We start from the raw sequence: 13,490 nt of genomic DNA on the forward strand, positions 1-13,490 counted from the left end.
TGTGTGAATTTCAATTGTATAGATTTAGTAATTTTCATTGAGATAACTCAAATATTGGCCGATATATCGAGCATAGTCACGTGGAAGTTCCAAAATCTTTATATTAGGTATATGGGGGCTCAGGATAGTATTGATACGATTCAACAAATTTTTGATAAACAGAAATACTATTATCGCTAAAGATTTCTGTGTGAATTTCAATTGTATAGATACTGGGGTCCACATATTCGGTACCTAGAGGCCGAATTATTAGTGCAAAGTTTTAGTCCGTTATGTCAATTGCTTTCTGTTATAACTCAATATTATGTCCCCTGGCATTTTTATTTTTATTGGATGCGCATTGCATGTAAATGCACGTGGCTGTTTATGTACATATATATAAAAGTAGATATTTATTTTTAATAGTTGGGGTACTCTCAACGTTTTTTTTTTTTTTTTTTTTTTTGTTTTCGGAGGGGGAATCTTCTGAAGATACTGCCAGGGTGAGACTGGTAGCATGCACGATTCATATTGTTCGCTAGAGTACACCTCTTTCGGGACCACGCCCAGACAGTGTTAAATCACTATGTTGGACTTGCGAAACAGTATGCCTACGTACTAAACTCTTAACTCCGGCTGCTGTAGCTTGTATTCGGACCTGCGGGACCGCCGTTAAGCACTACTTCGCAGGACCAAGCTGGGCGATAACTGCCTCTTCAATACCTATCTCCAGGGTTATTCATGTGGTCTTATGCTTCTGCGCTGCCTTTCTTTTATTCTGAGTTCTTGGAGCGCTATTGCAGTCCACTCTTTCATTTTAACCCACACCAGTTGTGATCGCAGCATGTGACTAACTATGTTGTCGGGCGTCATCCTTTAATTTGTTAAGTTTTCTGTGGTCTCTCTCTCCACTGCAAACCTCGTGCAGAAGAAAAAGATGTGCTCTACGTTTTCTGCGGCATTTCCACAGAACGAACAGTGTGTTTCGTCATCATGGCCAAATCTGTGCAGGTATTCCCTGAAACAGCCATGGCGCGATAAGAACTGCGTTAAGTAGAAATCTGTCTCCCCGTGTTGTCTGTCAATCCAGGCCGGCACATTCTTAATAAGCCTGTATGTCTATCTTCCTTTGTCTGCCGCGTCCCATTGCTTTTGCCACTCCTCGAGACTTGTCTTCCTCTCCTTTTTGCGCTCGTCAGCCGTTAGGCGCGTATTCATGGCTTTTGTTTTACAGTAGACTCTACTTAACTCAGAGGCCATTATATCCGGTGGCATAAGACCAGATATGATAGCGCTCGCCTCGTGCGACACCGTTCTAAACGCACAGGCAACTCTAAGGGCGCATAGCCTGGACACAGATTTGGCCATATTGACACAGGTTTTTTGACGAAGGGCTGTCCCCCATATCGGAGCTGCGTACATAAGCATTGATTGGCTAACTTTAGCCAGCAAAGCTCTCCTCCTTTGACTTGGGCCACCAATGTTTGCCATAATTCTCGAAAGGACCGCAGTCACTTTAGCCGCCTTTCCACAGGCCTTTTCAATGTGCGCCTTGAAATTGAGCCTCGTATCGATCATAACGCCAAGGTACCTCAGTGAATTTTGCGTTGTTACAACGTTAAATCCATCAATGTTCAGTGTGACTGTTTCTAGCCTTTTTCTGCTCGTGATGAGCACTGCCTCTGTTTTTTCTCCTGCCAGCTGAAGCTTAGTACTCGTAAGCCAGTCTTTGATTTTCGACACGGTCTCATTGCATATGTTTTGTATCTGGAAGAGCTCTTTAGCAACGATCGTTACGGCAATGTCGTCCGCATAGCCAATTATCTGTGCTTCTTTTGGCAGCGCAGCGGTAATCGTAACACCCCGTCGTACAGCACATTCCATAATAGTGGGCCTAGTACGGAGCCTTGTGGTACTCCTCCTGTCACCATGTAGGTTTTTGGACCTGTATCGGTATCATACAGCAGTAGTCTGTCAGACAGATAGCTGCTAATTGTCCTCAGAAGATACCCCGGGGTGTTTCTTGCCTCTAATGCCCTCAGTATATGTGGCCAGGATACAGAGTTGAAAGCGTTCTTCACGTCAAGCGTGACCACAGCGCAGTATTTTTTATCTCCATGCATCCATCTGGTGCCCTCTATGGCCTTGGCAGCAATGTCCGTCACTTTTCCAACTGCGTCCAGAGTGGACCGATGTCTTCTGAATCCAAATTGGTTTTCAGATAAACCTGGAGACTCTTCTTCTAGGTGACGTTCTAGATGTGTGCAAATCAGTCTTTCCAGACTGACTCGGCTCTCCCGCTGGTTTGTTTGGCTTCTGAAGAAGAACCAACCGCTGTTTTTTCCAAATTTTTGGGAAAACTCCTTCTTTTAGGCATCGTGAGTAGAGTTCGGCGAAGGCCCTCCTGCAATGGTTGATTGCATTTTTCAGTACCTTGTTCGGGATGCCATCAAGTCCTGGTGCCTTTGAGTTGCCAAATCTCTCCGCCACATCCATTACCTCCTTCTCGTCGGCAATTGGAGATTCCATCACGGTTGGTACTGTTATACTCGATTGGGGTTCTTGCGTTGGGAAAAGCGTTTTCACCACCTTTTCTAGGAGGGTCGGACATGTTGGTGCTTGACTTTTACTCCCTCTGATTTTCTCCATCACTATTTTGTACGCGTCACCCCACGGATTCTCGTCCACCTTTTCACATAGTTCTTTAAAACTTGAGGACTTACTTCTTTTGATGGCTTTCTTGAGTTCCTTGCGTTTTTTTTTTTAAAGTTTCTCGCAGTCTTGCATGGTGTGGCGTACTTTGGCTTCTTTGGCATAGGCGTCTCGCTTTATGGCATCCGTTTCTTAGTGTGCTGATTTCCTCGTTCCACCAGTATGCGGGCCTTTGGGTTATGTTGTGCTTTTTTCTACCCATAGCAGCATCACAGGCTTTACTTATGTGCTTCACTAGTTTTTCAGCCTGTCGGTCTACACTGATCGCATCATCTAAGTTCCCATCCAACATTAGTTTGAAAATTTCTTCATCTAGCGTTTCAACCTTCCATCCTTTTTTCTGCAATTTTTTAACGCTGGATCGAGTTTGTGATTGCTTGCGGATTTCCAGCATGATGGCCAGGTGATCGCTATGTGTGTAAAAGTCGCACACTTTCCAATTTGCTGATCGTACTAGCGTGCTGCTGGCGAAAGTAATATCTATTACCGATCCGCGTCCATTCTTTTCAAAAGTATTTCTATCACCGGTATTGAGTAGCACTGCGTCTAACATAGAAAACGCTTTGAGTAGGCATTACCCTGCCTGTTTGTGTAGCTACTACCCTATTCAATTGCCCATGCGTTAAAATCGCCTGCTATCACGTTTGGTGTAGTAGTGAGGGCGTCTCGGACAAGTTCGTCTAGAATTCTTTCGTAATCTCCCAGCAGCACACTCGGAGGGATATAGCAGCTGTAAAAATAAATGCCACCTATTTTCGCTCGCGTATAGTAAGATTTGCCCACGAGCGGCTTATCTTGGAAGGCGTTGCCTCCACAGGCCCATATGGCAGCTTTGTTTTCCTTGTCGGAGATCCATGTGGCAGTGTTTATGTTTTTGTACTGCTCACACACTATCGCCACCTCTACCTTTTCCTCAAAGATTGTTTGCTTCAGTAGATCTTGAGCAGCTTCACAATGATTTAGATTAATTTGGACAACTTTCGTTTTATCTCTTTGCACGCCGCTTGATATAGAGGACACTTCCAACTTCCTATCCGGTGACCTGTCTCCTTTTTCCCACTGCTTTTGCATGCTGCACACGACGGGCTTTTATCACATTCCTTTGCGAAATGCCCCTTTAGTTTTTCACCACACTTAGCACAGCATTTGCTTCGATCATCCTCGCTCGTGCATGCTCTCGCCAGATGGCCATATTCCAGACACCTGAAACACTTTCTGAGGTTCGGCTTTTCCCTTATTCTGCATACCGTCCATCCAATCTTGATCTTATGGGCGTCAAGCAGCCGTTTTGAGTCCGCTGCGGGAAGGCTGATGACTGCCGTTTGAGTGCCCGCGTACGCCTGCCTCATGGTTTTGATCGCTTTTTCGTCAAAGAAATTTAGCTCTTTGATTTGTGATCGTATTGCCACCGCTATGTCTTCTTTAGTGGTTATTTCGTCCAAGTCTCGGATCTCCACTGATACTTCGTGGGTTAGGGCTCTTATTTGTGCTTGGTTGCCCAAAACCTTGCATATCTCCTTTTCATATGCTCCTGTGTTCATCTGGGCCTTCTTCATTTCTAGAAGTATATCGCCTTTTGCCGTCTTCCGGATCCTCGAGACGTTTTCTCCAAGTTCTTTCAGAGCATCTTCCTTTTTCACGGCTCTAAGCATATCGCTGTACGACATGTTACCATTGCGGGCAATGATAATTGCATCGGGCCTCGGACGTGGAGCAGAAACCGTCTTCTTATTCTTGTTTTGTGTGTTTTTTGGTTTCACCTGTGTCCATTCATTTCCCTGTTCCTCTGCCTTCCGCTCTTTTGTAGGAATGTTTCCTTCATTCCTCTTCCACGCAGTGGTCCTCTTTTGGACTTCCTCTTGACTGGCTTTCTTTTTTGGCGGGGTCTTTCGCGTCTGCAGCTCGTCCTCACGGGGCCTTTTTGGAGTTGAATCCACTCCTGTGTGCCTCAAAGGAACATTTTGCCTGGTAGCTTTAATTTTGTTATACTCGCTTTGGGCGCGTTTATGGAGCTTTGTGACAGAAGTTAGCAGATCCCGGATCTGATTGTTGATCGATCGCTGAGGCAGTTTCATTGCTTCCGTTAGCCTCTTGATCATATCTCCCAATTCAGCCATAATGTCCCCTTCTGGTTGCGATGGTTCCGCTCGAAGCGTGCTGTCTTGCAGCGCTGGTGGCGACGATCTCGCTCTTTCAGGCCTTTCCACGGTGAGCCCCTGTTTCGGTGATCGCATCAATCTTGGTGCGCGTCTAAAGGGATCAGCTCCGACGCAAAAACTACTCGGCGTTCTCCTGGATTATTCCGTTTAATGTTATCTTATCTGTAAATTTATGACTTGTGTCCCCTTGCATTTTTATACTCTCGCAACAAAGTTTTGTTCACATAACGGTTGTTTGTAAGTCCTAAAACTAAAAGAGTCAGATATAGGGTTATATATACCAAAGTGATCAGGGTGACGAGTAGAGTTGAAATCCGGATGTCTGTCTGTCCGTCCGTCCGTCCCGTCCGTCAAGCTGTAACTTGAGTAAGAATTGAGATATCATGATGAAACTTGGTGCACGTTTTTCTTGGCTCCATAAGAAGGTTAAGTTCGAAGATGGGCAAAATCGGCCCACTGCCACGCCCACAAAATGGCGAAAACCGAAAACCTATAAAGTGTCATAAATTAGCCATAAATAAAGATATTAAAATGAAATTTGGCACAAAGGATCGCATTAGGGAGGGGCATATTTGGACGTAATTTTTTTGGAAAAGTGGACGTGGCCCCGCCCCCTACTAAGTTTTTTGTACATATCTCGGAAACTACTATAGCTATGTCAACCAAACTCTATAGAGTCGTTTCCTTCAGGCATTTCCATATACAGTTCAAAAATGGAAGAAATCGGATAATAACCACGCCCATCTCCCATACAAAGGTTATGTTGAAAATCACTAAAAGTGCGTTAACAGACTAACAAAAAACGTCAGAAACACTAATTTTTACGGAAGAAATGGCAAACGGAAGCTGCACCCAGGCTTTTTTTTTAATTGAAAATGGGCGTGGCGTCGCCCACTTATGGACCAAAAACCATATCTCAGGAACTACTCTACCGATTTCAATGAAATTCGGTATATAATATTTTCTTAACACCCTGATGACATGTACAAAATATGGGTGAAATCGGTTCACAACCACGCCTTCTTCCAATATAACGCTATTTTGAATTCCATCTGATGCCTTCTCTGTATAATATATACATTAGGAACCAATGATGATAGCGGAATAAAACTTTACACAAATACGGTATTTGAAAAATATGTAAATGACGGATAATGAAATCTCGATTATCACTTTATCATACGAGAGTATAAAATGTTCGGTGACACCCGAACTTAGCCCTTCCTTACTTGTTATTTTTATGTATGTACATACATATGTATGTATGTATGTATAAAAATAGATATACATATATTTTTAATAGTATTTCGGCTTTGCTGATAAGTAAGCATGTTCAATGATGAATGTTAGCAATTTACACGGCCGTGCTGTAAGAAAAAAAACACTTTTATCGGTAATAAATAAACAAAAGACTTTATCGTTCGCGAATACCTATAAAATCAAAAATCAAAATAAAATCAAGTTATTTTATTGTTACGAATTAATTTATCTTTATTTCTATAGGAGAAAACATAAGAATAAAACACGTAAAGTTTTAATTATTGAGTTTTGAAAAAAAAATGCGGATATTTAAGGGGGGAGCCTGCTTTAGAGGCTTAAAAAATAGATTTTTTTGATGTTTTTTTGCGAGGGAAAGAAATAATTGATTAAAACGAAATTGCTAGGGTTTATAGTTATATATTTAAACAATTGCTCGATGCATCTCGCATGTGCATTTTTCGGACGGCGGGCAGTATGCAGGTTGCAATTTCTATCGGAAACAAAAAATTCAAAAGGATTCAAATTTGTTAATAACTTATGTTCAAAAAATTTTAAAAATTAGAAAAAAAGAGGCCAAAAAAATTTTACTTTATGTTGTTTAAACATTGTTTAAAAATAGTTTAAATAGAAGATAATTTAATGCCAAAGATAATAAACTTTGCCCCAAAAATCGTAAAATTGAAAAATCGAGAAATCGCGCGTCAAAGTCTTCGCTTTCTGCCCATACATTTTAAAGAGATTCTAAAGCAGTTTCCTCCCTTAAAGAAGATTCAGAAAACGTAATAAACGTAACTTAACACCCAAATGCATCTTTATTCATTCTATATATGTTATCTCTTAAAATCTTTCTTTAATTCGGAACTCATTAAAAACTTTAATAGGATTGCTTCCAAATGTAATCATTTGCAAGTTTTGTCACATTAGTAAACAGCTGGTTCGAATATTGGTTTTGCGTATGTTCGAAAAGACGAAAATCCAATCAGATTCTGTGACACCATTGATAATCAGAATTGGTTTGCAATTCTGACGGCTAAGCAATTCTGTCTTGGATTCCACAACACCTCTGAATATTTAGAGACGAAAGTAAATATAACCATTTTTGATCGGATGATCTTCGTATGGTCTGGCCGAAACCAAATGAAGAATTAAATATCTAAAACATCAAAGCAACTGTTATGCACGGCGATGATTCCGTCATGGTATGGGGTTGCATGTCAGCTCAGAGAATCGGGAATCTCATTTTTATAGACAAGACAACGGATAAGCATCCTTGTTTATTCATTCTCAATTTACATTCCAGTGCTGAAAAAATGGGCATGTCAAAAAATGAGTTTTTATTTCAACACGAAATATACAGTCCACGACGTTAAAATGTGGATTCTCTTCAACACAAAACATTGGTCAACACCGCCACAAAGCCCCGACAATAATCCAATTGAAAATCTTTGGGCCTATCTAGAAAATAAAGTACGTAATCACCAAATTTCATCAACAAGTGTGCTCAAAAGAGTTTTAAAAGTGGAACCCCGAGAGTTTTAAAGTTATAATGAATTATTGAAGTATAAACTATTTATTTTATTAACGCGATTGAAAATTAAATTAAAAATTATTTAAAGGCAAAGAAACACGAGTTTTAATTAATCATTTTCACATGCCAAATACTTTTGTGATTTTCAGTACATATATTCTTAGTCTGGAGATCCTCCACAATCCGTACATACCCATTTTAAGTTAAAAATCTGTTACTTTTGTTCAGTAAATGGGAAAAAAGTAACCCATTGCTCCTTGGATGTTCAATGTCTCTTTCCAGCTCTATTAAATTATAATTATGGCAGGTTGTCTTTCTATGTCCACTATTGGTTTTGTTTTGCTTAGCAGTGGGACATATTTTGTTTACCGAATCTGTTTACAATGTGTCATATGTCATTGTTACGGAATATGTTAGCTATGAGTTACCTCTAGATGTCTCAGCAATTTGTTGAAGCAGACTCAAGGGCCTAGAATTTATCTATGGACAGGGATCACACCACCTCCATCGCGCCCAGCAAGCTCCTGGAATTTTTCAGTGTGCTGTCGTTTGTAATCATATTTGAAATAGGAGCACAATACACCATAGGTCGCAGCGCAAAACCTCAACTATTTTTTATGGGTTATCCCTGCTATTTACATGTGTTAGGGAATGGGTTATCTATGTGTTATTCATAAAATCAATATCAGTCACCCTAAGGTTTATTGTTTTTGTTAGCTGTTTGTTAGCTCTAACATACAAACATGTTTGCGTATTTGTTGCCCATTAGCAGTAAAAAGCATATCCATTGCTTTCAATTTTTATTTTTTCGTCACAAAATAATCGCCATAAGAGTTGAAGAGTTAAGGTCCAGGCCCAATGCTTTACTTGCTTTCGTTGACTTTTCGTACTTTAAATGCTTGTATGACCAAATACGCGCTTTGAGATGTTACAAGAACGGTTGCCACTTACTTAATATTTTGTGGATCAAACCAAAACATCAGTAATGGCTTAAGTATTTTTTAAAATTTAATTTTAACTAGTTTTTTGCCAAACGTTATTTTATTATATATATACTATATATATTAAATATTTCAAATTATAATAAATGGTTATGCGATAAAATGTTGTGTCCCAATATTTAGTAGAAAAAAAAATGCAACCATAGTTACTAAATCTATTGTCAAAAGCGCTTACACATAGAACATATAGCTTTTTGAAACTTCAAGTGCTTGAAGCAAGAGTATATTTGGTCTCGTTTCATATGCTCTAGTGTAGTTCTACTCAGTTTTGAGAGTTCTCACAGCAAAGCAAGTAAAGCCAGCCAGCATTGAGCCAGGCCCTTAGAGAGTATTATCAAGGCAAAAGGAAGTTGCTAGCCCTTCCTTACTTGTTTCATTTGCAATTATGTACCGCTAATTTATCCACATCATTCTTGAGCACATGTTCCAAATACAAGTGATTAATTTCAAGTTCCAATAAACTGGGAAGTACTGGATACTTGGCTGAACCACCAGACAGCACGATATACTAGTACAATTTCGGGCGCATATCGATATTGGCCGCTTCTATCATGTTAAACACTAACTTGGTTAGAAAAGGGCCTCGAAACCTTTATCACATTACCATTGGGTAACTGTAGAAAAGAAAAAAATATTATATTAGTTAAATTTGTTTGTTGAAAAGAATTGGTGAGTATTTCGCACTGTACCACCTCGATACCAAAGCCGATATACCAAAGTTTGAAGGTCATGTAAAAGTTTTGTTTTGCAACACCAATAATAGAAGCACTTAGTAAATAAAGTAAATACAATTTATAGAAGGCATAACAAGTTAATCGGCAACTCATCAAAATCAAGTTATTGTATGGAAAACCTTTTTACTTGACAAAATATCTTCACAAAATTTAGCACGGATTTTTGTTCCAGGCATCGGTGCAAACTGCGGAAAAATCATTAATGCTCACATTTACTAGTCTCTCGGCTTTTTAATCTGCAATAATAAACGTTTTAGTTATAAAAAATAAAATACAAATCAGAAAGTTTACCTTTGTTGTATTAAACCTTGGACGGGCATCGTTATTTTGCTGCTGTTTGCAAATCACGATGATTGTCGACTAACAAAGCACGTCCAGGGTTAAAAGCATTATTCGCCATTTAAACAATTATCAAATAAGATATTGTCTGTTGAAACACCATAATTATCCACAAAGTCCAATAATGCATGCATAAAAGCGTGAATACTCGTATAAAACCGTCTCTCCTTTTTAAATTTTTTTATATTAATAACAGGATTTTTATATATCGCCTCTACGAATAGTAGGTTTTTTGTTTGCCTGCAATTTTTATCTGAGATATACATCCGACTCGGAAGTACCAAACAAGTTTAAAACTCAGAATATTTACATGTGTGCGGATACGAAAACAAAATAGAATCGACGATAAATTGCCACAATTAACTAGACAGTTATATTCGTGGTTGCTAGATTGTTCGAGTGGCGAAATTTTGGTAACAATCTAGTATATAAGGGCTGCCAGATTGTGTAGTCATACACGGTTTACTACTCCCGTGTAAAGAGCAATTGAGATATATGTAAGTAAAATTAATAAGAGAATGAGTAATAAAGCGTTATGTTGGAATTAGAAATAAAGACAAGTGTATAACCATTAACTCAGCCCTTCTGGGCTGAATAGGTGGACCATGAACTGACTGAGTGATGGGCACTCGTCCGTACTTTTTCGAGATCAAAATTCTAAATTATGAAGCATTAAACAAGGGGTTCCTCAGAGTCGTGTCCCTTTCGCGCTACTAGTTAATTTCTATATTTTGAAACTTTCTCAACCACCAGAGGAAATTTCCATCACCTCATTTGCAGACACGATATTGAAATCAGGCAATGAAATCGTTCAAAACTTAACGGCTAACTCTCTGACTTCTCTCGCTTCTTTTTTGTTAGAAGGGAGAGTGTCACCCCTACTAAAGCCACAGCGACTATATTCGTGAACTCGTCGAAGAAGCACAGACTGGATCTTAACACCACAGTCGATTGTCAGAATGTCAACATCCCTAATATTTTGGGTTTACATTCGACAGCCTGTGCTGATAACTGCCCAAGTACAGAGCCGCAACGAAATCATGAAGTTGCTAGAGGGCAGCTCATGGGAAAAAGATAAAGAGACAAAGAGATGGTCGCCTGGATGTAGTGAAACGCAGACGACGAAGCAAGAGTACAGCTGCCTTTCCACACAAAAGTACAAAATTATATTTTACGAGTAAAATTGTACCTACTGCAGGTAATTGAGTAACCACCTTTGATCTAATACTATCAACCCTTTTTATAGGTTAGTCTGGTGGGCAACTGAGCCACGCATAGACTAGTTTTGGTCCGTTGCGATACCAGATGGAGTTCAGTTACGAGGTCCATATATGGAGTGTTCATCCAAGTGGATGCCTACGCTTGACGCGAATTTCAATAGACATGTGTCCTCACTATCGATACCTCTTCCTGTGCCTCATATCGTGGGGTTCGTAAATATTTAAAGCGAGATATGCTACATTGTTTCCCTTATGCCTTGCTCTTATTTTTTCTGTCAATACCATTCTGCAGGTGTGTACCGCCACCATACAGTGACCAGTGAGTACTTCGATCATGTTCCTCTAGTTCCTTCTAGGCAGTGCTAATAAGAATTTTATATATTTCCGATCTACCATTTGACACATGACTTTTGCAGTTTTATACCCAGGTGGAACGTTCCATTGCATTTTTATTTTCCTTACCATGTATCTTTCCAGATCGAATATACAATGCATCGGTTTTCTTTTGTTGACACGTTTACGGGTGTAGGACGTACACCACTCTTGGCAATATCCACTATCTCATTGCCGTCGATGACTTGTCAGAAGTAGAAGTGAAGGCACTTACCTCTGGTGGCACTTTCCACTGCTGCCCTGCTTTTCAAGATACTTCCTGCCGCCATGCGAAACGAAGTTAAAGCCTGATAGCTGCTTGGCTGTCCAAGTTTATGTTGAGTCTGTAGTTATGTACTGATGCATTAGAGGCTTGCCCTGCGGTTTTCTCGATAGCAAAGACCTCTGCTTGGAGCGATTGCTTAAAAGGCTGCCATAAGCGTAACTATGGACAATGTCCATACCTGCTAACGTTAGCCTTATCCCACGGCGCTCAAGAGCACAGCGGATCAAATCAATGCGTTGATCAGCGTCCTGAGAATGCTAGGCATTTTCAGTACCAATTGGCAGTGTGGAATGGACACACTAACCACCTTGGTCGGGTTCGAGGGCCATCGAAAACCTCTGCCGTGCTTTGGGTCCGGCACCCGTTTGCAATGCAACTCCACATTCAACTGATAAAGTCAGTTCTTCCCGCATTTGGGTTTTAACCACAATCACCACGATACTCCCCGAGGGCCAGTCCGCATGAGCAGGTTGGAGTAAACTCCAAGGGCTCCTGCTCCCCGTGGTACCAGAATTAAGTCTCCGGTCAGACCTCGTACCCGAAGATACTACCAGTTGAGCTTCCATACGGCCTTGGACTGGTGGCCAGGGGTTGGACCCCATACGCATATCATATATACGCACCACTCATACAAAATCTAACCCTAATTCCTTAAACAATTCACGCGAAAACGACCCTAACTGTTCGGTATTCCGGCTAGTCGGGATTATACCATAATGTCCGAGTACATCGGGCATTCTGCTATTAAATACGCCCAATCTTCTACCCCCGCCCCACGAAAACAACCCGACCTATCCGATAGGTTCCTCTGATGCAAAAATGCATTCAGAGGCCCATGCCCTGTAAGCAGAAAAGCCAGACTCAGACAAAATCTGAAGTCTGGGTTATACTCAACGAACCCAGCGTCCCAAATGTACCAACACTCTTGCCACCTACACCTAACCCTATCATCTAGAAGCCTCTTGCTCCCTAGATATCCTTCCCTCTCCACATCATCGTCGGAAATCCAGTTATTCCGCAGCAATGACACATTCAAGCCCCTTCTTAACCTAAATGCAAGAGCACGCTGTATCACAATCAGGTCATGAGGGGGTGCACCTAACAAACCCTGCATAGTATCCGTTGAGACGGTGCGACACACAGGCAAACAAGTAAGCATCATACAACACTGGATTGAGAGGAGTTTTTGAGACTCCAAGACAGTCTTGGCTGCCTCCCACCATACAGCGGCTCCATATATGGCACAGGCCACAAACAAGCCACGATATATGGTGCGGACAGCACGACGTCCGAGACCACAGTCACTTTTCAAAATGCGGCGTATTTTGCCTACGGTTGCCTGTAGTCGCTCCTTCGCCAAGTGTGAAATAAAACACATCCTTTCGCTCATGGTCAACTCCAGATATTTGACTTACGTCACATATCTGATGCTGACCGCATTTACACGGACAAACGGTGGACGAACCGGTGACAATCTGCTCTTAAGCAGCATTGCCACCGTTTTCTCCTCGATATGTCAACCCCCACACCTACACCCCAAGCATTCACGATATCGAGGAGATCTCCTCTCGCCCGCTCTAGCTAACACCGTGGCGGGCAGCCACGAACAACTCCAATCTCCACACTCCCATTCATGCCGACAAGAGAGGCCTTTCTGTCCGAAAAATAACTCTGCCAAAGAGTAATATCCGGACAGCCAAGCTCCTCCAGCCATTGCACCACTCGATCCCAGCTTAGGTAATCAAACGTCTCCTTGAAGTCACCAAACATGCCAAGGATTATTTGTTGACATTCTCCAACTACATTCTAAACGTAAAACCATCCTCTATACTGAGTCCTTTCCTGAACCCATACTGCCTATCTGACCACATACCCCGCGTTAGCTCCTGAAGCCGTTCCA

The 13,490-nt window shown here is 41.1% G+C and overlaps 1 protein-coding gene and 1 long non-coding RNA gene across 7 annotated transcripts in view; one reads left to right on the forward strand and one right to left on the reverse strand.

Annotated features, from left to right (window-relative positions):
* Positions 1-13,490, forward strand: part of LOC126764836 (DNA topoisomerase 3-alpha) — a 64,084-nt gene that overhangs the window by 8,983 nt on the left and 41,611 nt on the right. The window lies entirely within an intron of this gene.
* LOC126764992 (uncharacterized) lies at positions 8,734-10,126 on the reverse strand. Its single transcript, XR_007668210.1, has 3 exons — positions 9,665-10,126; positions 9,329-9,609; positions 8,734-9,253 (listed from the first exon to the last, which is right to left on the reverse strand). It is a non-coding gene; the product is annotated as an uncharacterized LOC126764992 (long non-coding RNA).

The sequence above is a fragment of the Bactrocera neohumeralis genome, unplaced genomic scaffold (genome assembly GCF_024586455.1).
Source record: "Bactrocera neohumeralis isolate Rockhampton unplaced genomic scaffold, APGP_CSIRO_Bneo_wtdbg2-racon-allhic-juicebox.fasta_v2 cluster10, whole genome shotgun sequence".
NCBI classification, from domain to species: Eukaryota; Metazoa; Arthropoda; class Insecta; order Diptera; family Tephritidae; genus Bactrocera; species Bactrocera neohumeralis.